General features: G+C 41.1%; 1 protein-coding gene across 1 annotated transcript in view; it reads right to left on the minus strand.

Annotated features, from left to right (window-relative positions):
• The window catches only part of BRINP2 (BMP/retinoic acid inducible neural specific 2), a 141269-nt gene that overhangs the window by 83412 nt on the left and 29991 nt on the right, over positions 1-27866 (minus strand). The window lies entirely within an intron of this gene.

Here is a 27866-nt window from a genome sequence, read left to right on the forward strand (position 1 = left end):
TAAAAAACCATGGGTAAAAGATGAGATCAAAGGAAATTTAACAAATACGTTGAGGCAAATGACAATGAAAACACAACTATACAAAATCTATTGTATGCAGCATAAGTGGTTCTGAGAGGAAACTTCATAACAATTCAGGCCTTCCTTAACACACACACACACACACACGAAAAATCTCAAATAAACAGCATACCTAACACTTAAAATAATTAGAAATAGAAGAAAAAATACATCTTAAGGTCAGCAGAAGGAAGGAAATAAATAAAACAGAGATTCAAAAAACAATACAAAAAAATCAATAAAACCAAAAGCTGGATCCTTGAAAGGGTAGACAAAATTGATAAATTTCTGGCCAGACTCACCAAGAAGAAAAGAGAGAGAACCTAAATAAACAATATATGAAATGAAAAAGGAGATAAATCAACTGATATAGAAATACAAAAGAACATAAGAGAATACTATGAACAATAATATGCCAACAAATTCAACAACCTAGAAGAAATGGACAAGTTTCTAGAAACATAGAGTTCACCAAAACTGAATGAAGAAGAAATTAATCATTTGAACAGATCAATCACTAGAAGTGAAATATAATCTGTAACTTTAAAATGTCCCTACAAATTTGCTGTATGCCTCAGGGAACTCAATCAGGGGCTCTGTACCAACCTAGGAGGGTTGGATGGGGAGGGAGATGGGAGGGAAGTTCAAGAGGGAGGGGACTTATGTATACCTATGGCTGATTCATGTGGGGTTTGACAAAAAACAACAAAATTCTGTAAGGCAATTATCATTCACTTAAAAAAATAAATTAATTTTAAAAAAACTTCCCTACAAACAAAAGTCCCAGACTAGATGACTTTACAGGCAAGTTCAATCAAAAATACAAGAAGAACTCACACTAATCCTTCTCAAAATCTTTAAAAAATTGAAGGGAACACTCTCAAAGATATTCTATGAAGCCACCATCATCCTGATACCAAAACCAGACAAGATACCACCAAAAAATCTCCAATGAATATAGATGTAAAAATTCTCAAGAAAATATTAGCAAACTGACTCCAACACATGAAAAGATCATGCACCACAACCAGATGGGATGCATCCCAATTTCATATGGGCTGTTCAACACATGCAAAATCAATGTGATACACCACATCAATAAAGCAAACAATGAAAACCCCAGGATCATCTCAATTGATTCAGAAAAAGCATTTGACGAAATTCAATATCCATTAATGACAAAAACTCTTACCCAAGTGGGTATAAAGGGAACATATCTCAACATAATAAAAGTAACTTATGACAAATCCACAACCAATATCATATTCAACAGTGAAAAGCTGAAAACCTTCCTGCTAAAATCTGGAACAAAGCAAGGATACTCTCACCTCTTCTATTCATCACAGTATTAGAAGTCTCAGCCACAATAGTGAAACATGAAAAAGAAATAAAAGTATCCAAATTGGAAGGAAAGAGTAAAAATTGTCATTATATGCACATGACATGGTATTATATATAGAAAACCCTAAGGACTTCACACAGAAACTGCTAGAACTGATAAAAAAATTCAGCAAGGGAGCAGGACACAAGATTAACAGACAGAAATCAGTTGTATTTCTTTGCACTGACAATGAAACATCAAAAATGGAATGTAAAAAGAAATACCTTTTAAAATCACACCACCCCAAAATTAAAATACTTAAAAACAAACCTGATCAGGGAGGTGAAAAACTTATACACTGAGAACAATAAGACTTTACCAAGAAAACTGAAGATGATTCAAAGAAACAAAAAGATATTCCATGTTTTTGGACTGGAAGAATTAATATTGTTAAAATGGCCTTACTACCCAAAAGCATTCTAGGAATTTAGTGTGATCCTTATCAAATTATCCATGACATTTCTGACAAAATGATAACAGATATTCCTAAAATTTATATGGAATTATAAAACACCCAGAATTGCCAAAACAATCCTGAAGAAAAGAACAAAGCAAGAGGCATAACCTTCACAGACTTCAGACAATACTACAAAGCTACAGTAATCAAAAGAGCATGATACACAAAAACAGACATATGGGTAAATGGAACAGAAAACAGTCTAGAAATAAACCCACATACCTATGGTCAATTAATCTTCAACAAAGGAGACAAGAATAAACAATAGAAAAAAGACAGTCTCTTCAGCAAGTAGTACTGTGAAAGTTGAACAGCCACAAGTAAATTAATGAAGTTAGAACACACACTCACATCATACACAAAAATAAATTCAAAATGGCTTAAAACCTTAAACATAAAGACGTGACACCATAAAACTCCTAGAAGAGATTACAGGCAAAACATTCTTAGATATAAATCACACCAACATTGTTTTAGGTCAGTCTCCCAAGGCAATAGAAATAAAAACAAAAATAAACAAATTTGACCTAATCAAACATGCAAGCTTTTACAAAGCAATGGAAACCGTGAACAAAACAAAAAGATAACCTACAGAATGGGAGAAAATACTTGCAAATGATGCAACCTATAAGAGCTTAATTTCCAAAACATACAAACAGCTCATACAACTCAACAACAACAACAAAACCCATGGGTAGAAGACCTAAGTAAACATTTCTCCAAAAAGTAAATATACATGGCAAATAGGCACATAAAAAGATGTTTAATATAGCTAATTATTAGAGAAATGCAAATCAAAACTATAATGAGGTACCACCTCACACAAGTTAGACTAGCCATCATTAAAAGTCCACAAGTAACAAATACCAGAGTGAATATGGAGGAAAGGAAACCCTCCTACACTATTTATGGGAATATATTTTGGTGCAGCCACTATGGAAAACATTATGGAGGTTCCTCAAAAAACTAAAAATGGAATTACCGTATGATCCAGCAATCTCACTCCTGACATACATCCAAAGCGAAAGTGAAAGTGAAGTCGCTCAGCTGTGTGACCCCACGGACTGTAGCCTACCAGGCTCCTCCCTCCATGGGATTCTCCAGGCAAGAATACTGGAGTGGGTTGCCATTTCCTTCTCCAGGGGATCTGTCCAACCCAGGGATCAAACTCAGGTCTCGAGCATTCCAGGCAGATGCTTTAACCTCTGAGCCACCAGAGAAGCCTGACATACATCCAAATGAAACTGTAATTCAGAAAGACACATGCGCCCCTATGTTCATAGCAGCACTATTCACAACAGTCAAAATATGGAAACACTGTAATGCCTGTCAACAGATGAATGGATAAAAAGGATGTGGTATCTATACACAATGGAATACTACTCAGCCATAAAAAGAACAAAATAATGCTATTTGCAGCAACATGAATGCAACTTCGAATTATTAAACTAAGTGAAGGCAAAAAGAGAAAGACAAACAACATGTGATATCACTTATATGTGGAATCTAAAATATACAGAAATGAACCCATGTACAAAACAGAAACAGACTCACAGAGAACAAAGTTGTTGACAGGGTCAGGGAGGGATGAGAGGAAAGTTGGGGTTAGCAGATGTAAGCTATTATGTATAGAATGGATAAACTACTGTCCTACAGAATAGCACAAAGAAGTGTATTCAATATCCTGTGATAAACCACAATGGAAAATAATATTAAAAAGAAAATATGTGTGTGTGTGTATATATATATATATATATATATATATATATATATATAAAGTAAATTGGGCCTTCTTGGGTAGCTCAACTGGTAAATAATCCACCTGCACTGCAGGAGACACTGGTTCATTCTTGGGCTGGGAAGCCCCCCTGGAGAAGGGATAAGCTACCCACTCCAGTATTCTTGGGTTCCCTGGTGGCTCAGACAGTAAAGAATATGCCTGCAATGTGGGAGACCTGGGTTGGGAAGAACCCCTGGAGGAAGGCATGGAAACCTACTCCAGTATTTTTGCCAGGAGAATCCCCATGGACAGAGGAGCCTGGTGGGCTACAGTCCCTGGGGTCATAGAGTCAGGCATAACTGAGTGACTAAGCACAGAGCACATAACTGAATCCCTTTACTGTACAGCAGAAATAACACAGCAGTGTAAATCAACTATACTTCCATCAAAAAGATAAAATTAGAGGAAGCCAGGTAAAGGATACACAGGAATACTGCACTCTTAACTTTTCTGTAAGTCTAAAATTACTCCAAAGTAAAATGTTTATTTAGAGTGTATACATGCATATAGGTAAATGGTACATATGTTTCATAGCATATATGTACACATGCAATCTTTCCCAGTTCAGTTCACCAAAGTACATCCTGTATAATTCACTAGTTACACGATCTTGGTTTCTAAGTACTGTTCTCCACTAAAAGGAATCAAAGATTCTTGAAGAAATGGATAATTGCAGGTCTGTAGCAGTTAAGGTATAAGATGAGTCTGGAACATTTTTTTGTGACAGAAACTTTTTGTGTGCCGGCAAATTTTTAACAATTATATCTTTGGAGGGAAAAGTTCTGGTTGCAGATTTTGCCAGTTTCTATGAAGTAAGTAAATACTCCCAACATGCTTGATTCTAAGCTACCAATTTGATGTTAGCTATGCGGTTTGAGGTGTCAGTTGTGTCTGACTCTTTGCAACCCCGTGGATTCTAGCCTGCCAGTTTCCTCTGTCCATGGAATTCTCCCAAGAATACTGGAGTGGGTTGCTGTTCCCTTCTCCAGGAGATCTTCCTGACCCAGGGATTGAACCCATATCTCATGTCTCCTGCATTGGCAGGCAGGTTCTATAACATAAGCACCACCGATGTTAGTTGTACTTGCAAATTTCCTGAGAAATTTAAAATGGGCTCTTACAAAGCAGTTTAAGCCAGTTCTTGCAAACCACTGGACTAAAAAGTACCCAAAGAATAATAAGCGCATGTCAAAAGAACACAGAGCTGCCTTAAAAGGCTTCCCCTCATGAATCTTGACACAATTTGACACAACAATAGTAATGGGTTATATTCCTTTGAACAAAACAGGAATCCAAAAAGCCATGTAGTATTTACACAATACATGTGGGAAAAAGTAAATAATATTTTCTAAATAATTATACAATTAGGCAAGAATTTAGAGTATAATTTCTAATAAATGTAGAAAAACTGAATTTTAAAGTCATCATTTATATATAGAGAAAAATAAATATAGAAAAATAATCATAATTTATAACTGAGAATGTGTGTGCTCACTCAGTTGTGTCCAACTCTTTGCCACCCTTTGGACTTTAGCCTGCCAGGGTCCTCTAGCATCTTTCAGGCAAAAATACTGGAGTGGGTTGCCATTTCCTCCTCCAGGGGTTCTTCCCAACCCAAGGATCAAACCTGCATCTCCTGTGTCTCTTGCATTGCAAGCAGATTCTTAACCCACTGAACCCATCAGGGAAGCCCATAATTTAGTATATAATAAATTATATAAAAACCCATCTGTATTATAAATTATAAGTTAATATAAGTTAATATAAGTTAAAATAAGTTAATTATAAGTTAATAATTTATAATACAGATAGAAAAATTATGGAATTAGAAAATCATACTTTAGTAATTGTCATGGTTAGAATCAACTCTGGCAAGAAATACAAATCACTATAAACTAGGCGGTAAAATTTGGTGAAGAACAGGATATTTCATAGTCTCAAAATATCTTCCTTGAAGTGGTTATCATTTATTCAGAGGAAAAACAACGTTACAGTGAACAAAACTGGCAGCCACCATCTTATTCAAGTGATCAAAGTCAACGTCACTGGAAAGTGGACAAATACAAATCACGTCTACTAAACAGGATCCAATGGGATCACAACATCAATTCCATATCATTCTGACCAAAAATTCATAACTTGAATTCAACATGAGGAAATTGACAAACCTAAATTTAGGGACATCCTACAAATAGGGCTTCCCCTGTGGCTCAGCTGGTAAAGAATCTGCCTGCAATGCAGAGACTTGGGTTCGATCCCTGGGTTGGGTAGATACCCTGGAGAAGGGAAAGGCTACCCACTCCAGTGTTCTGGCCTGGAGAATTTCACAGACTGTATAGTCCATGGAGTTGCAAGATTCGGACACTCCTGAGCTACTTTCACTTTACAAATAACAAGCCTGTAATCTTCAAAAGTATTAAGATTAGGAAGGTCTGAGATCTGAGGAACTAATCATTCTGATAGAAGGGCACTGGAGTGACACGGTAACTTTGTGCCATGCACAGTCTGGGTTGGATCTTCTCTTGTAAGAGACATTATTGGGTCAGCTGCAACATTTGAATGGGGTGGACGGAGAAAGGCCATATGGAGTCCCTTGTGCTCCTGTATACCTTTCCTATAAGATTGCAATTATTATAATGTACAATTAACAGACACTTGCTCCTTGGAAGAAATGCTATGACATAACCAGCCAGCATATTAAAAATCAGAGATATCACTTTACTGTCAAGGTTTCATATCATCAAAGCTATGGTTTTTCTAGTAATCATGTACAGACATGAAAGCTGGACCATAAAGAAGGCTGAGCACCAAAGAATGGATGCTTTTGAACTGTGGCGTTGGAGAAGACTCTGAGAGTCCCTTGGATGGCAAGGAGATCAAACCAGTCAATCCTAAAGGAAATCAACCCTGAAGATTCATTGGAAGTACTGATGCTGAAGCTGAAGCTCCAATACTTTGGCCACCTGATACCAAGAGCCAACTCACTGGGAAAGACCTTGGTGCTGGAAAAGATTGAGGGTAGGAGGAAAAGGGGACAACAGAGGATTAGATGGTTGGAGAGCATCACCAGTTCAATGGACATGAGTTTGGGCAAACTCTGGGAGACAGTGAAAGACAGGGAAGCCTGGCCTGCTGCAGTCCATGAGGTTGCAAAGAGTCAGACACAACTTAGTCAGTGAACAACAACAAAGGAAAAAATGAAAAATAAAGGCATATGTTGTTACACAGTTCATGCAGCCCACACTGAACCTCCCGTTGTTTTACTTTGACCCCTATGTCATTTACCAATCCATGATTCTAAAATACGTTTGTCTACTGAACTCAAGGAGAGATGTTTAACATATAATTTTAAAAAGACCTTCACTGCTCATTGCTTAGAAGATACAACTGGAGACTTGCTACAGGTGGCTGTGTCCAGTGTCATCCAATCAAAATATAACGCAAACTACATAAAAATTTTCAATGGATTAGCAGCTATATTAAAAAGATAAGATAAAACTGATGCAATTAATTTTAATAGTATATTTAACCTAATGAGTCCAAAATATTTTCATTGGATCATGTAATTAATATAAGAAAATCATTATCAAGACATTTTACATTATTTCACACCAAGTTTGAAATCTGGGGTGTACTTTACACCTAAAGCACATCTCAAAGTAGAGACTAATTTTTCATCAGAAATACTTGATTCTGTATTTAGCTTTGAATAATCTACAGCTGAGAAAAATTCACATGCACAAGTTATTTCAAGCATACTTAAATTTTTTTCTAATAATTGAAGTATGAATTTTAACATTTAAATTAATTAAAATTAAATTAAATCTGAAAACAGTTTCTCATTTGCAAGAATCACATGCAGCTAGGGGCTACCATATTGGACAACACACAGCTGCATAGGGGTATATTGGTCATCTGCTCCATTATACCCCTGTGAATGCATGTTGCTTATACTATTCCCATGAACATTTTGAGTGAAGCATGGTTCCACACAAGTGAAGGGATCGGAAGTCCTGGCTCCCAGTTATCTACCTCCAGCTACTATCGAGTGAGTGAGTAAAGTTGCTCAGTCGTGTCTAATTCTTTGCAACCTCATGCATTACACAGTTCATGGAACTCTCCAGGCCAGAATACTAGAGTGGGTAGCCTTGCCCTTCTCCAGGGGATCTTCCCAACCTAGGGATCAAACCCAGTTCTCCTGCATTGAAGGCAGATTCTTTAACAGCTGAGCCACAGGGAAGCCCTTTAAATCATGGCTGCAGCTGCCTAAAAGCTAGAATACAGGTGAATAAGTATGGAAGATACATAGCAGAATAGTGCTGCAAGGGAAAGTTCTTTCCAACTGAAAAGCACTAGAAAAATACTAATTGTTCAGGTCATTTTTATTATTAGAAGCCAGAACCAGTGGACAGATGCCACTGCCATCACAAAGACTTTGAACAAGTCAGTGAATTTACTATTTTGACTTCCCCAGAATAATAATAAAAGGAAGCACTACCCACTTGCAACCAACCCTAACACACCTGTACTGCAGAATGGATTAGAACACATTCCCCAAAAGCCTTGCTCTCCTGAGAGGAAAAAAATGTTGCAAGTGAATTTATATTGACAATTGTTGCCAAGTGATGCAATTATGGGTACATCTTATTGTCTTTGTTATGAGTTTCTGTTTTTCCAAAGTTTCTACAAAACAATGCATGAGTTGTATAATCAGAAACAAAAAAAAAAACTTTTTCTAGTTAGAAAAATTGAGTACAGGGCATCAAGAGAACTTCTGTCTCCATTTTTCTCATCACGTGTCTAAGTGAGACCCAAGTCTTAGCTGTTCTGACTTGAGAGCTGCAACCACCAATTAGAACAGCTGGCCCGACAAGCCTTCCATTTCCAACCATCTCAGCTCCTCACACTCGGTTGCTCCACTAATGTGAGGCGGAGCTGGGGTTTAGTGGAAACAAACAGAAACGATTCATCACACTCATTCACAAATGTCGCTCCTTCAGCTCTTAACTGGCTCCACCACCCTTGACATTTTGCCAACTCCCCAGCCTCATCAGGCTTGTTCAGTCCTCGGCCAGACAGACTGTGGGGATGGCCTTGGCACCTCCTGGAACTCGGGTTGGTGATTCATCAGTTCAGGGCTTTCTATCTCAGCCAATCCATCCTCATGCCCTGCCCTAATGAGCTGTCCAAAGGCTGAAACTGCCCTCCTGACATCGCAGCTGGCATGGAAGGCCTGGGGAGCAATTACCCATATGCTTTTTGTGCTCACTGTCCCCTGAAGTTTCAATGAAAGATGCTCCCAGTTCCTGGGTTTTGTTTTTTATTTTTTTTTCATCCTGATGTAGAACCCTCCTCTCCCCAATGAGACTACCCCATACTATAGTTCAGACTGACCTTGTACCACACCAAGACACACCATGCATGTCGTGGTCTAAGCGAATGGCACCCTGCATTGTTGAATGGAACACAACCTGTGTGGTCAGGCCTTTTCAGGTCCTATGTTTTCCCTTTGCGTTCAGAATGACAATTAAGCCTCCCTCTCTGTGACACGGCACAGTTGTGCAGAAGTAGGGACCATATACAAGAAAACTCAAGGGGCAAAGGAAGAAAGATAAATTTGTCTGATCACGAAGGACATTGCTGGGTACCATCGATACACCCCAGGAGCAGAGTCCCCTGAGCTTGCCAAGGTGAAAACATCTGAAACTATGGTGCAAATATAGAACATGATGGAGGAGGGCCCAGAGTTGCTCACGTGGTTTATAGATTCAGTACTTCTCTGGAGGGCAGTTATCAGCAATTAGAGGGTCATTGCTACCACACTGTGGAGAGGGGATGGCAAGCACACTTCTTAAAGTACTCACCTTCCCACTTTTGTTTGTTCAGTTTATCTCAGAGACACAGAACTATCACTCCTTAAATTGTTGGCACACAGTTCTGGAACCTACACACAAACAGCCCTGTGCCCCAGCCCTCGGACATCATTAAGTTTGACTTCTGCAAACCTGCCCCAACTTTGCAATCTCCAAACTGGAGAGACTTTTTAGTACCTGTGGCAACTACTTATTGAGTCATAACTGGGTGCCAGATGTCGTGCTTGTTGCTTTACAGACACTGTCTCATTTGATCCGCAGGACAATAAATAGCATTGTGTTCTGTTATTTCCTTTTTATGGATGAGGAAATTAGGAGCTAAAGAGATTAAGTAATTTCTCAAGGTGTCAGCATCTTACGGCCAGGGTGGGCTGTCTAGCACCAGAGGACAGGTTGTAACCCCTCAGCCCATTTCTCCCTCATGGCCCCTTTGCTGGTACTATGAACACTGCCTGCCCCTCCGCCTGACTTCTCTGTCCCTCTGTGCCTGTATTTCTACCTCCCCCAGTTGTTCCTGCCTCTTCCTCCAAATCCAGCTTCCTGATCCCCTCACTTTCTGTCATCCTCCAACCATTCAGTAAAAAAAAAAAAAAAAAAAAAGTGAAAGTGTTAGTCACTCAGTCGTGTCTGACTCTTTGCAACCCCATGGACTAAAGCCCACCAGGCTCCTCCATCCATGGAATTCTCCAGGCAAGAATACTGGAATGGGTTGCTATCTCCTTCTCCAGGGGATCTTCCTGACCCAGGGATTGAAACCGGGGTCTTCTACATTACAGGCAGAGTCTTTACCATCTGAGCCACCAGGATCTATTCTAATTCTCAGCCCTGAAAGCCAGCTTTCTTTAGAGAGTGGCAAAAAGGAACCAACAGGAAAAACAGAAAAATCCCAGGAAGATGGCTACCACATTGGCAACTGATATTTGGAATTCTAATTTTAGTATATGTGCTGCTAAAGTGAGCACTGGAATTCTAGACTTGACGAAAGGCCCTTTGTTTCACAGAGGAACACCAGAGTCCAGGGTGTGGTTGGTTACAAGGAGTCAGCTTATGTGGTCTGATGTGGGGAGATCTGAGATTAGAATCAAGACAGGCCTTTGCCACTCAGCTCAGGGACCCTTCACTGCACCCCACCCTTCTGACAAACCTATGGTTCCAACAAACCCCCGAGGGACCCCATTATCCACACAGGACTTCCACATGCCTGTCTTTACCTATTTGGATCCTAGGACAACCCTTATCTCAGCAGCTTCACTCTTCCCTGCCAAAGCCTCTTCCTACCCTGTATTTCTCCCCTCCTTTTGTCTCAGGTGCTGAGTTTTCTCAGACCCTACCTTCTGTCTACCTGCGATTTGGGTTTTTCCAGGCTGTTAGCCACTCCAGGCTCTAGGTAACATCTTTCTTCTTCTACAGGGTTGTTTTCAGCAGGATGTAAAGGCTATTAGTAAATCAATAAGCCTTTATTTAGAAAAGGGGGAGGGAAGGACCTGGAGTTTTTAATTCAGATCTAGCAACTCCTGGGGCATTATCAAGAGTATTCTAAAATTAGGCCTTTGAAAAGCATGAGGCTGCTACCGTTGGAACTTTATAGCTTCCTGCCCATAAACAGGAGCAGCTTGCTATGGGTGGGATCATTAGCTGAAAGCTCCCTCTCCCTGCACTAGTTATGTCTCCCTCTAACTCGAACACCATATGTGTTATCTATTGCTGTGGGGCTCTTTGTTTCTTTTATTCTTGCCTCCTCTCTCTTCTCTCCACGCATCCCTTTCCTGGGCTCTGCATCTGTCCTGTTTCTTCTTTCCAGGAATTCTGCATTTCCATCTATCTAACACTCCAAATACTTCTGTCAGTGCATCAAGTCTCATTTTTCACTGTTGCCACACTGAGCATACATAAACAGATATCTTTCTGATATATTTACAAAGGTAAACCTCCCAAAGTCAGCACATGCCCTAGGATCCCTCTTGCTTCCTATAAACCTTTTGGGGACTCCTGTCATTGTTCTGTCCTTCCTCCTGTTCCCATCCCAATCTCTCCATGCAGAAAACAAAGACACAGAACTGCTGGTAGGCGTGCGAAGGGGAGCAGAGTAGTGATGGCATGACCACACACTTTAAGGCCAATGCCATGATGTCTAAAAGAGCACATTTAAGATTTAACCATGTAACACTGGAATTCTGCATTTCCTTTCATCTAGCAAGTCTACATCTAGACAGTTATTTCAAAAATATGCAGAAAGATTCAGCTACCAAGATATTTATTGGTTGGCAATTGAAAGAGAAAGAGCCATTTATGTTTCCAAAGTATATTAATGATCTATTACTGTGTAGCAAATGATCAAAAAAAAACTTAGTGGCTGAAAACAGTTTTTAAAAAGTTTACTATCTCATGCAATATTTGTGGGTCAGGAATTTGGGTGGTTCTGGCTCTGGGTCTCTTGTGAGGCTGTAGTCATGATATCAGCTAAGGCTACAGGCATCTGAAGGTTTGACTGGGGATAGAAGCTCCATGCCTAAGTAGCGTCATTCTCAAGGCTGGCAGCTTGGTTGATGCTGGCTGAGGTTGGAGGCCTCTGTTCCTTCTCATACAGACCTCTCCACAGGGAGATTGAAGATCCTCACAACATGAGAGCCAGCTCTCCTCAGACTGACTGATCCAAAAGCAAGCAAGGCAAAAGCTGTAATGCCTTTTATGAGCTAGCCTGGCAAGTCACACCCCATCATTTCTGCTGTGTTTATTGCTCATGGAGACCAAGCCTGATACCCTGTGGGAGGGGGTCACACAAAGAGGGGGTGGACATCAGAAAAGAGAATCACTGAAGGCCATCTTGAAAGCTGGCGATCACATATGGGGAAGACTTCAACAAGAGAAGTACCCCCAGGGATTGTTTGTACTGTGATTTTGAGAGAAGAACAGAGCTGCTCTGGCCTGTTAGTTCTAGACTTTCTGTTTGCCTGCAGGGGATGTGCATTATGCCTGTTCCATCCCAGGTGGCACTAGTGGTAAAGAATCTGCCTGCCAGTGCCGGAGACACCAGAGACATAGGTTCGATCCCTGGGTCGGGAGGATGCCCTGGAGTAGGAAAATGGCAACCCACTCCAGGATTCATGCCTGGAAAATTCCATGGACAGAGGAACCTCATAGGCTACAGTCCATGGGGCTGCAAAGAGTGGGACGTGACTGAGTGACGGAGTACATCTTCCAATAAGTTAGCAAGAGCAGGCTCTGCTTCTGTGGCATGGCGGTCAGTTTGGAGAGGTTGTGATGGGAAGGCTTGTGTTGTCTATTCCTGATTTGGTTCCAGATCTAGGCCACATTCTCTACACATCTCTTTCAGAAATAAAGCTGCTCTTTACCTGTGTCTTACTCCTAAATTAGACCCCAAATCTTGAGTGCTTTTGTGACCCCTTATATTCATAATTTTGTCTTTTATTTTATACTGTCATCTTTATAATAGTGGAAACTCAAAATAACCTAAATGTCGAACAATAGATATGCTTGAACAAATTATGGCATATCCATACAATTCAGTAAAATGTGACCATTTAAAGTGTCCTCTGTAGGAATATTTAATAATACGGAAAATTGCACAGGATATATTAAGTGACAAACATAGGTTATAAGTCAGTATGCAGATTATTATTCTGTTAAAAAATAATGTGTACTTGTTTAAAAAAAAAACTCCAAAGAGATAGATATATACCAAATATAGTTATTGGTTGGTAGGTTTCAGTTCAGTTCAGTTCACTCAGTCATGTCCGACTCTTTGTGACCCCATGGACTGCAGCACACCAGGCTTCCCTGTCCATCACCAACTCCTGGAGCTTAATCAAACTCATGTCCATTTAGTCGGTGATGCCATCCAACCATCTCATCTTCTGTCATCCCCTTCTCCTCTCGCCTTCAATCTTTCCCAGCATCAAGATCTTTTCAAATGAATCAGTTCTTCACATCAGGTGGCCAAAGTATTGGAGCTTCAGCATCAGTACTTCCAATGAATATTCAGGACTGATTTCCTTTAGGATTGAGTGGTTTGATCTCCTTGCAGTTCAAGGGACTCTCAAGAGTCTTCTCCAACACCACAGTTCAAAAGTATCAGTTCTTCGGGGATCAAATTTCTTTATAGTCCAACTCTCACATCCATATGTGACTACTGGAAAAACCATAGCTTTGACTAGATGGACCTTTGCTGGCAAAGTAATTGGTAGATTTATGGGTAAGTAGAATTTTCTTCATTTGGGCTCATTTGTTTTTCCTAAATTTCCTACATTTTGGAGGGAAAGTTTGCAGATGCTTAGTTTGGGGACTCAATTAAAAGTAATTAAATCTTTCTAACTAACATCTTTTATTTTGGAGAGAGTCAGGCATCTGAGTGTTCCCCAGCCCAGTTCTATAAGTTCATTTGACATCACTGACCTTTGCCTCTTTTGTAAATATTCTCTTCTCTTGACTTCCTTGACTATACTCTGCTTTTTCTGCTTGCTTTCTCTGTGACCACTCCTTGTAGACTCATACTCCTACACCAAGTTCTTAAATCTGGCGTTTCTCAAAGTTCAACTCCAAGCCTTTATCCCTCTTACTAGTCACTCTACCACTAGGGGACCACACCCTCACTCATGGCTACACAACATAGATCATGTGAATTTCATACCTCAGAAAGTGAAGAGGAACTAAAACGCCTCTTGATGAAAGTGAAAGTGGAGAGTGAAAAAGTTGGCTTAAAGCTCAACATTCAGAAAATGAAGATCATGGCATCTGGTCCCATCACTTCATGGGAAATAGATGGGGAAACAGTGGAAACAGTGTCAGACTTTATTTTGGGGGGCTCCAAAATTATTGCAGATGGTGATTGCAGCCATGAAATTAAAAGATACTTACTCCTTGGAAGGAAAGTTATGACCAACCTAGGTAGCATATTGAAAAGCAGAGACATTACTTTGCCAACAAAGGTCCATCTAGTCAAGGCATGTATGGATGTAAGAGCTGGACTGTGAAGAAAGCTGAGCGCTGAAGAATTGATGCTTTTGAACTGTGGTGTTGGACAAGACTCTTGAGAGTCCCTTGGACTGCAAGGAGATCCAACCAGTCCATTCTGAAGGAGATCAGCCCTGGGATTCCTTGGGAAGGAATGATGCTAAAGATGAAACTCCAGTACTTTGGCCACCTCATGCAAAGAGTTGACTCATTGGAAAAGACTCTGATGCTGGGAGGGATTGGGGGCAGGAGGAGAAGGGGACAACAGAGGATGAGATGGCTGGATGGCATCACGGACTCGATGGACATGAATCTGAGTGAACTCCGGGAGTTGGTGATGGACAGGGAGGCCTGGCATGCTGCAATTCATGGGGTCACAGAGTCGGACACAACTGAGCAACTGAACTGAACTGAACTGAGCCCAGGCCTCCTCCTTGAGCTCAAATGATTTGTATAGAACTTGAGTACTTTAACTGGATGTCTCAAAACTTCCTTAAACTCAGCATACTCAAAATCAGCCTCATGATCTTACGTGCTTTCCTATCAGAGTAAAAGGTAAAATAATACATCTACCCCTGTGGTTTTCAATCCTGGGTACATATTGAAATCATCAGGAAAGTCTTTTTTAGATACCAATGCTACATTACTATATATACAAATAGATAAACAAGGTCCTACCGTATAGCACAGGGAATTATATTCAATATCTAATAACAATCTGTAATGGAAAAGAATCTGAAAAAGAATACACACACACAAACACACGCCATGAATCACTTTGTTGTATATGAGAAACACAACATTGTAAACCAACTATATACTTCAATAAAACACAAGAAAAAGGTACCAATGCCTGGACCCTCAGAGATTCTGGTTTTAAAAGCCTGGGGGGGGGTCAGGCTCTAAAGTACTTTTTCTTTAAAGCCTCTGAATGAATGTTAATGAGTGAATAGTGTTAGGACACTGATCTACATATTCAATCAAAATCTGGCAGTCATTTTTGACATCTTCCTCTTCCTTGCCCCTTAAGCACAAGCCAGCACTAAGTTCCATCAATTTGGCCTCTAAAATAATGTTCAAAGTTAAATGTAAGTCTTTGTCCTCATAGCCACCACCCTAATCTAAAAACTCATTTCTCATCTAGACTTTCAATGAATTCTGCATAATGCATCTGTTCAGTTTAGTTGCTCAGTCGTGTCCAGCTCTTTGCGACCCCATGGACTGCAGCATGCCAGGCTTCCCTGTCCATCACCAACTCCTGGAGTTTACCCAAACTCATCTCCACCGAGTTGGTGATGCTATCCAACCATCTCATCTTGTCGTCTGCTTCTCCTCCCACCTTCAATCATTCCCAGCATCAGGGGCTTTTCAAATGAGTCAGTTCTTTGCATCAGGTGACCAAAGTATTGGAATTTCAGCTTCAGCATCAGTCCTTCCAATGAATATTCAGGACTCATTTCCTTTAGGATATACTGGTTGGATCTCCTTGCAGTCCAAGGGACTCTCAAGAGTCTTCTCCAACACCACAGTTCAAAAGCATCAATTCTTCAGTGCTCAGCTTTCTTTATAGTCCAACTCTCACATCCATACAAGACTACTGGAAAAACCATAGCTTTGACTAGACAGACCTTTGTTGGCAAAGTAATGTCCCTGCTTTTTAATATGCTGTCTAGGTTGGTCATAGCTTTCCTTCCAAGGATCACATGTCTTTTAATTTCATGTCTGCAGTCACCATCTGCAGTGATTTTGGAGCCCCCCAAAATAAAGTGTGTCACTGTTTCCACCCTATTTGCCATGAAGTGATGGGACCAGATGCCATGATCTTAGTTTTCTGAACGTTGAGTTTTAAGCCAACTTTTTCACTCTCTTTTTCATCAAGAAGCTCTTTAGGTCTTCTTTGCTTTCTGCCATAAGAGTAGTGTCATCTGCATATCTGAGGTTATTATTTCTCCCAGAAATCTTGATTCCAGCTTGTGCTTCTTCCAGCCCAGCATTTCTCAAGATTTACTCTGCATAGAAGTGAAATAAGCAAGGTGGCAATATACAGCTTTGATGTACTCCTTTCCCGATTTGGAACCAGTCTGTTGTTCCATGTCCAGTTCTAACTGTTGCTTCTTGACCTGCATACAGATTTCTCAGGAGGCAGGTAAGGTGGTCTGGTATTCCCATCGCTTGAAGAATTTTCCACAGTTTGTTGTGATCCATACAGTCAAAGGCTTTGGCATAGTCAATAAAGCAGAAGTATATGCTTTTCTGGAACTCTCTTGCTTTTTCCATGATGCAACAAATGTTGGCAATTTGATCTCTGGTTCCTCTGCCTTTTTGAATCCAGCTTGAACATCTGGAAGTTTACGGTTCACATATTGTTGAAGTCTGGCTTGGAGCATTTTGAGCATTACTTTACTAGCATGTGAGATGAGTACAATTGTGTCATAGTTTGAGCATTCTTTGGCATTGCCTTTATTTGGGATTGGAATGAAAACTGACCTTTTCCAGTCCTGTGGCCACTGCTGAGTTTTCCAAATTTGCTGGCATATTGAGTGCAGCACTTTCACAGCATCATCTTTGAGGATTTGAAATAGCTCACCTGGAATTCCATCAACTCCATTAGCTTTGTTTGTAGTGATGCTTTCTAAGGCCCACTTGACTTCACGTTCCAGGATGTCTAGCTCTAGGTGAGTGACCACAGCATCGTGATTATCTGGGTCATGAAGATCCTTTTTGTACAGTTCTTCTGTGTATTCTTGCTATCTCTTCTTAATATCTTCTGCTTCTGGTAGGTCCATACCATTTCTGTCCTTTATTGTGCCCTTTGCATGAAAAGTTCCCTTGGTAGCTCTAATTTTCTTGAAGAGCTCTCTAGTCTTTCTCATTCTACTGTTTTCCTCTATTTCTTTGCATTGATCACCGAGGAAGGCTTTCTTAATTCTCCTTGCTGTTCTTTGGAACTCAGATCTGAATATTTGTCACTCTCTTTTTCTTTCCTATGGTGGACGCACCCTAAGGTGGCCCCCGAGGAGTCCTACTCTCACATCACTCCCTCCCCTTGAGTACAGGGAGGATCTGTAATTTATTTCTAACCAGTAGAACGCAGCAAAGGGAAGGGGCTGTCATTCTCATGATTACAGTATATTATGTAAGACTCCACATTAGCAGAGAGAAGAGATTCTTCTCAGCCTTGAAGAAGCAAACAGCCATATCCTGAACTGCCTCTGCAGGGCCATGGGGCAGGCATTGGAGGGCAGCCTCCAGCTGACAGCCAGTAAGAAACTAGGGTTCTCAGACCTGTAACTGCCAGTAAATACACTCTGTTATCACAATGAAGGCACTTGGAAGTGGATTCTTTCCTACCTGAGCTTCTAGGTGACAATGCAGCTGGGTCAACAACACCCTGACTGTAGACTTGGGAGACCCTAAGCAGAGAATCTGGCTAAGTCATGCTCAGATTCCCAATGTATGCAAACTGTGGAATTATTAATGTGAGTTTGTTTAAGTCACTAGATTTGTGGTAATTTGTTATGCAGCTCCTTACTCTCAACCCCCAAACATATCAATCATTCCATGGCTTCCCATCACTCTTTAGATATATGTTTAAGAAATTATTAAAATAACCTGTGAAGCTATGAGTGACCTGGCCCACATCTCCAGCCTCATATGTTCTACCGTGTTCAGTACACCCACCATGCAGACCTTCTTAAGGACCCCAGACCCATCTAATGTCCTTCAGCCAGGGGCCATTTGTAGCTCACGTTGCCTCTACCTCGAGGGCTCTAATTCTCAATTCACTTCCTTAAGGAAGCCTTCCTGCAATCTCCCTACCAGGATCAAATTCCTCGTTATAGCCACCTGCAGCATCATGTCTCTCTTGCTCATAGCACTCACCAACTATGATTTTACATAACTGTATCATTGTTTGCTCAAGGTCTGTCCCCCCAGTTAGTCTATAAGTTCCATGAAGGCTAGTGTGACTCCTTTGGGCTCATCATTTTTCTCCAGTACTTAGCATATTAACTAAAACATAATAGGCACTTAAATGTTCCCTGAATGAATGGACATAAATTGGATGTGACTTTTGTTTAGAGCACTGGCTCTAATTTCATCTCAATGCATCCTGATTAGATCGAAGTTTATAAGACTGACCTTCATTCCAGATTCAAGTGTGGGAGTTCTAGACATGCCATAGGCTTTGGGAAAAACCAACTACAACCAGACAAATAGCCAATAATTTTTACTCTTCAAGCAAACTATTTTTAATGACAACCAACTGCACCTAAGATAATGTGTTAGTTAACATGGGGGCTGCCAAGAGGTACAATGCAATGCCAAGTCTCTGACTTCCTGAAACAGGGAAGAAAACTGTTTTAGGGTCTCAGAAGAAAACTGAAGACATATTCCAGCTTCTCTTTTATTAAAGAAATAGTCCCTTAGATCTGATGGATGAAACTGAAAGACTCCTGTTTATACTGATCCTAATTAAATGAAGGACAAGTTAGGAGAAAATAATCTGAAAGTACAGATATACCATCATAAATTTAGGCTTCTAGAACTCTTGAATATCTAAGTTCTATTCAACACCTACATTATACAGTATGAGGCACAATAAATATTTTTGTAGCTTATATTTATCCCATAAAATACCTACTAATTGTTAAATGCAAAGCACTAATCAACTACTTCCTTAATTTGCATTCTAATAGGCAAGGGTACACTCAGCAAGCATATCAACAAATACACACACAACAGATCAGGTAATAACAGTTACGTGCAGACTAAAGCAGGACAAGGGGATAGGGGACACCAGTGAGGGTTGCTGTTTTATATAGAGAAAGTTTTTTTTTTTTTATCTCTGCTGGTCTCAGGCTATACAAAGTTTGCCCTAAAAAAGCCATGAAAGGGACTTCCCTAGCGGCGCAGTGGTTAGGACTCCATGCTTCCAATGCAGGGGGAATGGATTGGATCCTTGGTCAGGATACTAAGATCCCACATGCCACCTGGCATGGCCAAAAAATCACTGCAGATGGTGACTACACCTGTGAAACTAAAAGATGCTTGCTCCTTGGAAGAAAAGCTATGACCAACCTAGACAGTGTATTCACAAGCAGAGAAATCACTTTGCCAACAAAGGTCCATCTAGTCAAGGCTATGGTTTTTCTAGTAGTCATGTACGGATGTGAGGGTTAGACCATAAGGAAGGCTGAGAGCCAAAGAATTGATGCTTTCTAACTGTGGTGCTGGAGAAGACTCTTGAGAGACCCTTGGACAGCAAGCAGATCAAACCAGCCAGTTCTAAAGGAAATCAACCCTCAATCATTAGACTGATGCTGAAGCTCCAATACTTTGGCCCACCTGATGCAAAGAGCCAACTCAATGGAAAAGACCCTGATGCTGGGAAAGATTGAGGGCAGGAGGAGAAGAGGGCATCAGAGGATGAGATGGTTGGATGGCATCATCAATTCAATAGACATGAATCTGAGCAAACTCCAGGAGATAGTGAAGGACAGGGAAGCCTGGCGTGCTGCAGGCCATGGGGTCACAAAGAGACACAACTGAGTGACTGAACAATAACAACAACAAAAAAATGAGTGATAGGGTATTTGAACAAAGATTCAAAGCAAGTGAGGGCATTTGAGGATAAAAGGATGCCCGGCCCAGGTAACAGGGAGAGCAGCGGGAGCTCTCTTTGCCAGCTAGGGGAACAGCAAAGAGGCTGGAGTGATTATAGCACCAAGAGGGGATGAGAAAGGAGGAGAACGCAAGGTCAGAGAGGTAACAGCCAACTAGATTGTGTAAGACTCTGTAAGGACTCGAGCTGAAATTTATAACATTCTGTTTACCAGTCTTGTTCCAGCTGCTCTATTGAGAGTAGCTTCTAGGATGCCCTGGGTGGAGCAGAGACCTGTTCAGAGGTCAGGACAGTGGACCAGGCAGAAGATGATTACAGCTGTGGATATGGCGAAAAATGGTCAGATCTTCTCTATATCTCACACGTGGGGCCATTGGTATGTACTGATGCACTGATTGGTTTGAGAGAATAAGGAAGAAAACAGGAATCTGGCCATGTTCTAGGATTCAATGCATTAAAAAATAAATAAATAAAGTATCCTTAAATCTCTTTCTTACTCTGCTTTCATGCAACAACATCAACAAAACAATCTTGGGACATGCCTGCATCCCAAATTTCTCAATCTCAACAAAAATTTAAGAATCAGAATACTAAGAGGCACTTTTTACCCTGAAAATGCTGTCATTTTTGTATCTCCCCAAAGAAAGACGAGGGAAAGGGCTTCAGCTGAAGTGTGATGGAGAATTGATGAATACAAGGAAACCAGATCAGATGCTATGAGCAATGATCTATGGGACTGAATCCTTAAAAGCCCTCATTCCAGTCTAAATGTCTTTATTCTGGGACATCTAGGCAAGGGGTGGTGGCCCTCCAATCTCCTCTCATCTCTGTTGACTTGGGCTTTGGAGGAGCTGATGGTCAAAATGGTCCAACAGTCCTTCTCTCTCCTGGTCTCATGCTGTGCAAATTTGCCCTTTAAAAGGCAAACAGAAAAGTGTTCCCATGCACGTGGCCAAAGTTGGGAGCAGAAACCACCACCCTGCCATTAACAGGCCATTGATTTTCCTCATGCTTCTTCCTCCTGTCTCTGAGAGAACAATCATGCTGCCAAGACTAAAAGTTTATGACTTTAGCAATACAGTAAGCATGAAAGATCTTTATACACGCTTACTTATAACCCCCCGTCCCTATCTTACAATAAGAAAAATATCTAAGGGTGTTTTTTTTTTTTTCTTTCCTAAAATATTACCTTAGGGCCAAAACTAGGATACCACATTCATGTGAAGCTAGGTGTGTATGACGTGTGTTTGTAGACCTATGAGTATGCATTTTTTTTAGGATTAAGAAAGGGGATATCAGATGAAAAATGACAGAGAGAAGAAAATAAAAAATAACCACGACTTTTCTTTTGACTCAGAAACCTTCTAACTCACCGATTTAAAGGGGGTTTCACAGGGCTCATCTGGCTCTCCCAGTACTGTGCTGATGTTGCTCCCCTTGTGAACACATGTTCTTTCAAACTTCAGCTCTTAAGTGGCTGCGTGAGCACATGTGACCCGGCAAAAAGGCTGGGGGGACCCCGGGGAGGACGAGTCTGCTTCCCTGGTGTCATGGACTCTTCTGGCGTCCCTTCTCTGGAACTCCTTCTGGGCTCCCATGCTTTCCTCGCCAGCCTTTATACAGGGTAGGTCCCCGCCTGTCATTCTTAGAGGAGTTTTCTCCTCAGTTCCAAGGCTATTCAACTCCCACAGTTACCCCTTCAGCCATGTCACCCCAATTTACACCTCAAGCCAAGCTCTCACACCCAAGCTCTAGAACCGCATGGATGCCTCTGCATGTGATCACTATTGGGTTTGTTAAAAAATTAATTGGGGACTGTGTGCTCATTGCAACAAGTATAATGCAGAGATATAAGCAAATAGTCATTATTTCTTCCTTCCCTCTCCAATTTCTCTAGTCTGAACAAGAAATATGAACAACTTACTGTGTGCATTTTTAAGCAATTTTCTCCGATCCATATCATATAAATCAGTATGTAGATCTGTTTATATGTTACACACATATATGTTTCTATATACATTTCCTATAGGCATCTTAATCTCAGTTCATCTTATATTTAAACTTTAGACCCAAATTTCTATGACTTTATGCTTGCTTTGCTTTGAACCTGGAATGATGCAGGATTTTCCTAATGCATCAATCTAACCCTTCAAACCACCATATGCCTATCCATACACTTCTCTCCTGATAGATAGGGTCCTAAAATGCAAACCTGATCTGCTTAAACTCAGTGGTTCGTCACTGCTCCTATGAAAAAGTGGAAACACATTTCCCTTACATACAAGGGCCTTCAGTATCTGACTTCAGTCCCTCAAGCCTTAGTTTTCATCACACATCATTCTCCATCCTGGGCCCCTTGTCCAACCTTATCTCTCCTCCTATTCGTGTATGCTTTGGGAAATTTCAGGCTTTCTCTTGTTTTTGCTCCTTGCCATACAATGTTCCCTCTTCCTGGGTGGAAATATGTATTAGTCAGTATGGGCTGCTATGATAGAATATCATAAGCTGAGTGGTTTAAAGAACAGAAATTTTAAATCTAAGATCAGAGTATCAGCATGCCTGGGTTCTGTTGAAAGGCCCCTTCCTGGCTGGCAGATGCCATCTTCTTTCTGTGTCTTCACACAGGGCAGAGAGAGGGGTTGGGGAGGGAGGGAAGGGAGAGAGGGAAGGAAGGAAGGAGAAGGGAGATTTTTGTCTCTTCTTATATGTCCACAGTCCTATGATATTAGAGCTCCACTCTATGACTTCATTTACTCTTAACTTCCTCCTAAAGATGTGAAGAACCGATTCATTGGAAAAGACCCTGATGCTGGGAAAGATTGAAGGCAGGAAGAGAAGGGGGCAACAGAGGATGTGATGGTTGGATGGCATCACCGACACGATCAACATGAGTTTGAGTAAGCTCTGGGAGTTGGTGATGGACAGGGAAGCCTGGCGTGCTGCTGTCCAAAGAGTCGCAAAGAGTCAGACATGACTGAGCGACTGAGCTGAACTGAAAGATGCTCTCTCCAGATATAGTCACATTAGGGGTTAAGATCTCAATGCATGAATTTGGGGAGGACACAATTCAGTCCACAGTAAGACTGAGGATTTTGCTTTCAGCACAGAAGTTAAGAGTAGGGACCCTGTGCCAGACCACCTGGCTTTGAATCCTGCCATTTAGTCTGTGAGTGACTCTGAGTAGGTTACTTAAAATCTGTATCTTAGTTTCCCTATGGCCGCAGTTCTCCAGAATGTAAGTGCATCAGAATCTGCTGGAGGGCTTATTAAAACACAAGTTACTAAAGCACATCCAGAGAACAGACCAGTGAATAGGTCTGGGTGGAAGGGGACTGAGAGCTTGCATTTCTTTCGAGGTACAGAGGGATGCTCTGCTGCTGCCGTTGCAGGCACTGCATCTAGAAAAACCACTTCCCTATAATAAAATGGGGTGGATATTAGCACCTACCTCCTAAGTTTGTCATCGGAACGATTGTGTGTGTGAAAGTCATCCAGTCATGTCCAACTCTTTGCAACCCCATGGACTCTAGCCTGCCAGGCTCCTCTGTTCATGGAATTTTCCAGGAAAGAATACTGGAATGGGTAGCCATTCCCTTCTCCAAGGGGTATCTTCCTGACCCAGGTCTCCTGCATTGTAGGCAGATTACTAAGGGAGGTGGCAGGTGGATGTGCCAGGGGGTACTCAGAGGGATCCCCAGCTCTCAGGAAGGTGGCTCTGGGAGCCCAGGTCTATGGCTCAAGGCCAGGAAGCCTTGAACATGGGCCTGTTTGGTCAGGATGCATATCCTCTTCCTAGGTGACCCCCCGCCTTCCACAATGTTCTCCAGGTCTGTCCATGAGAGCCAGTAAGGCTGGTCCCCCATAGAGCAGGGATTGAGTGCCCACACACATGTGGCCTTGGAGATGTGTGCAGAACTGGCATTCTGAGGCACCAGAGAAGCCCAAACATAAGTTGTTCCGAGCAGTGACTGGTTATGCTAATTGCCCAATGAATGCTAGTTATCATAATTATTCTGTGGTAAAATTATACATGTTTCTCATCCGTCAGTTTCTGCTTCACACTTGCAGAAAAGCTTTCCTGATATTCCCTGGTAGAATGTGTAGTCTTACACCTGTAGCCTCCTGACCTCATTATAGAACTTATCACATGGAATCGTAACTATTTACAACTTACATGGAAGCCTATGTCTTCCACGGACTGAACTGCTTAAGGGTGGGAATTTTGTATTATTTACCTTTGATTTCCCAGAATATGCATGACACAGAGCAGCTGCCCAGTGAATATATTTTTATTGAAGAAACTGATGCAGAGTCCCGTGCATCTGTGATAATCTATGCAGGGTTGCCCAGACTCAGTAAGAACAGCTGTCTGGTTATCATTTAGGTTTTCCCCTCAATTCTAACACAGGAGACTTCCTCTTTTGACAGGGGTTCTCAATTATGGCAACATATTAAAAGCACCTTTTATACCATGGTGCTACTTGAGCCCCTCCCCAGACGAAGCAGTGCAGAATCTCTGGGTGGAGGGCCTGGGCACAGGTAAAGCTTCAGAGTTCATCAGGTGATTCTAATGAATAGCCAGAGTTGGAAACAAACAAGCTGGGAGAATGCAATCTACTAAAATGTGCATTTCATTCACCATTATCAGTCTTCTACTCCTGACCATAAATTTCTTTCTCTTATCCCAATATAAATTGCCAGCTTTGAACAGTTTTGAAAAGGGGTAAATAGAGAAATTAGCATTTGTAGAGCACTTTACAGTTTTCAAAGCACTTTTATACTCAGTGTGTCATCAAAATCTTAAAATAACCCAGTGAGGAAGGTATCATTATTCTTTACAAATGCATTGAGGCAACAGCCTAGAGAGGGGGGTACACACCAAACCCTTTTAAAGGAAGCAACAAATCAGCAAAATGCCATCTGCCAGGGTTGTGTTTTTTTTTTTTTTTGCTCCTGGCCGATCTGCTATTAACAATGCTACCTATAAGCCATCTTTGCTGCTCATCTAGGACTTGGATTCCAAACATTTTTCTCCACTTGGCATTGGAGACACTTCATTCCATGGCTGGCCAGTGATGTCTGCTTTGTCCCTTGGCAACCCCAAGCTGGTATGTCTCTCTCCTAGGTGCTTTTCACGGATTAACCTCATCCCCTGCTCAACCCCTGGTGTTGGTTTGACTTCACTCTGCCCATAGTCAGCAACTCACAATTTCCCCAATAGTATGATTAAAGAAATTTCAATTGAGAGCAGTTAAATGACTTGCTTAGTCAAAGTCAGTGAGGGAAGGACCAGAATTCAAACCCAGATCAAGTAGGAAACAACTTAGGGGGACTCAGTGCTTTGAGGGAAGGAGTGGGCACAGAAGAGGAGAGCATGTGGCAAGGGAAGAGAAGGCGTTGGACACCTGCTTTATCCTATGCAAGTCTGCCCAGGGCCAGATCTGAGTATGTGGGCCTAAAGACTAAACTATAAATGAATAACAATACTAGTTTTAAATGGGTGACAGAGGTCAAAAGGTTAAAAGAAAAGATGTCAATTAGTTGTCACCCAGCATAATTAAGCTTCCTTCATAGCTCAGTTGCTAAAGAATCCACCTGTGATGCAGGAGACCTCGGTTCAATCCCTGGATCAGGAAGTTCCCCTGGAGAAGGAAATGGCAACACACTCCAGTATTCTTGCCTGGAGAATCCCATGGATGGAGGAGCCTGACGGGCTACAGTCCGTAGGGTCGCAAAGAGTCAGACATAACTGAGCGATTGAGCACATAGCATAATTTAGGATTCATTATTAAGCAGTAAATCTAACTATTGGATGTTTATTTTGATATAGTTGTTAAGTGCTTAAATAAGAAAATACTATCAGCATAGAAAGAAATATAGCACAGAGATGGGGCAAATACAGAAAGAAAAAGTCATTGTGGTACATTGGCAACACTTTTCTTCACCTAGGAATCAAGAATAGGGTAAAAACAGGGAAAGAAGCAATAGATCAATCCACTGATTGATAGATAATAAATAAAGAAGTACTACAAATGTGTAGTGAAGCTGTTTTTTAAGGTGATACTTGCAGGATACTTTGGAAGATTGTAAGTTTGGAGAATAAATGTGATAATTCTCTATTGTATTAGGGAACTGTTTAAATAATGTAATAAAAAATAATGACAGTGTCAGACTGAGTATCCTACAATGCAGTCAAGAGCCTCGAGTGGCCCATGAACTAAGCTGGTGGTTTATGTTAGTGCTTAAAAGAAGCAAAAAAGAAAATATTGGAGAGCACCCGTCCTTGTAAAGGTGAGTGTTGTCTCATGACCTGTTGTGTTGTGTACGCGTGTGCACTGTCAGCAGCTGAAGTTCATACAGCAGAGTCAAAAAAGCATGAAAACTAATGATGTACATAAATATTTAAAGATATGAAATAGTTTAAAAAATAAGATAAAACGGTAACAATAGTTTGCTAAACATGCTAGAATTTAACCATCTAAAATGAGTATTTAGCTCATCAAATGGAGAAGGCAATGGCATCCCACTCCAGTACTCTTGCCTGGAAAATCCCATGGACAGAGGAGCCTGGTAGGCTGCAGTTCATGGAGTTGCCAAGAGTCAGAGAAGATTGAGCGACTTCACTTTCACTTTTCACTTTCATGCATTGGAGAAGGAAATGGCAACCCACTCCAGTGTTCTTGCCTGGAGAATCCCAGGGACGGGGAAGCCTGGTGGGCTGCCGTCTATGGGGTTGCACAGAGTCAGACACGACTGAAGTGACTTAGCAGCAGCTGCAGCAGCTCATCAGAGAAATCCCTTAAGTACACTGCTTTATTCCAGGGATGTGGCAATGACCCAAAACATTTTTGGAAGTGCTTCCAAAACCTGAAGCACATCCTTGTAAATATAATTAATGGCAGCAAATATTTGTCCTTTGAGGAAATATTTTATATTTAAATAAAAAGTCACTTAGAATCAAATATGATGAATAAAAAAGATGACAACGAAGATGAATGGGATATGTTCAGAAAAGCCCTGGGCTGTAAACTCAATAACAGTGAGAATATCATTTCTAAATTTTATACATTCAGATTCTGCCATATTGCTTGACATATGATAACTGACCAAAAAGTGTTTGATGAAACAGTGAACAAATGAACCAACTAGTAGAAAATATTTCGGTATGGGGCCCCAAATATGATATTTTTTAAAGGATATCCAAGATGTTATTTAGTGGAGTTATCACTGGAGAGAGTGATGAGCCTCTCAAGGGAATCAGACGCTGTTTGAGGGCAAATCAGATTGAGGAATACAATTCCTGATGCACAGACATATGCTGTATTCACATCCAGGCGTGCTCACACATACACATAACTTACCTTTTCTATCCATATGCAAATATGTACAAGACATCCCTATATGTATGGAAAGAAAGTTAAATCTTCTTAGTCATGGGTAGCTGTTCAGGAGAGAAGGAAAAATGAAGGCTTATTAAAATCAAAAGGGGATAGAAGCAGATTTGATACACTAAGTGGTTAGACGCAAGATTCTGCCTGCAAATTGAGAATGTACCTTATCCCTATTGCCTGATATCAGTCAAATGATTATTTCTCAACTTCTTTGTGATCCAGTCCTAGATAGCCTGGTGAGGTGGAGTTGGACATAGCACAGTGTCCTCAGTCTTGACCTAGATTCTCAGAAACATATTAGGGGAAAGAACCCCATATTTATCCTCTTTG

The sequence above is a fragment of the Oryx dammah genome, unplaced genomic scaffold (assembly GCF_014754425.2).
Source record: "Oryx dammah isolate SB20612 unplaced genomic scaffold, SCBI_Odam_1.1 HiC_scaffold_21, whole genome shotgun sequence".
Classification (NCBI taxonomy): Eukaryota; Metazoa; Chordata; class Mammalia; order Artiodactyla; family Bovidae; genus Oryx; species Oryx dammah.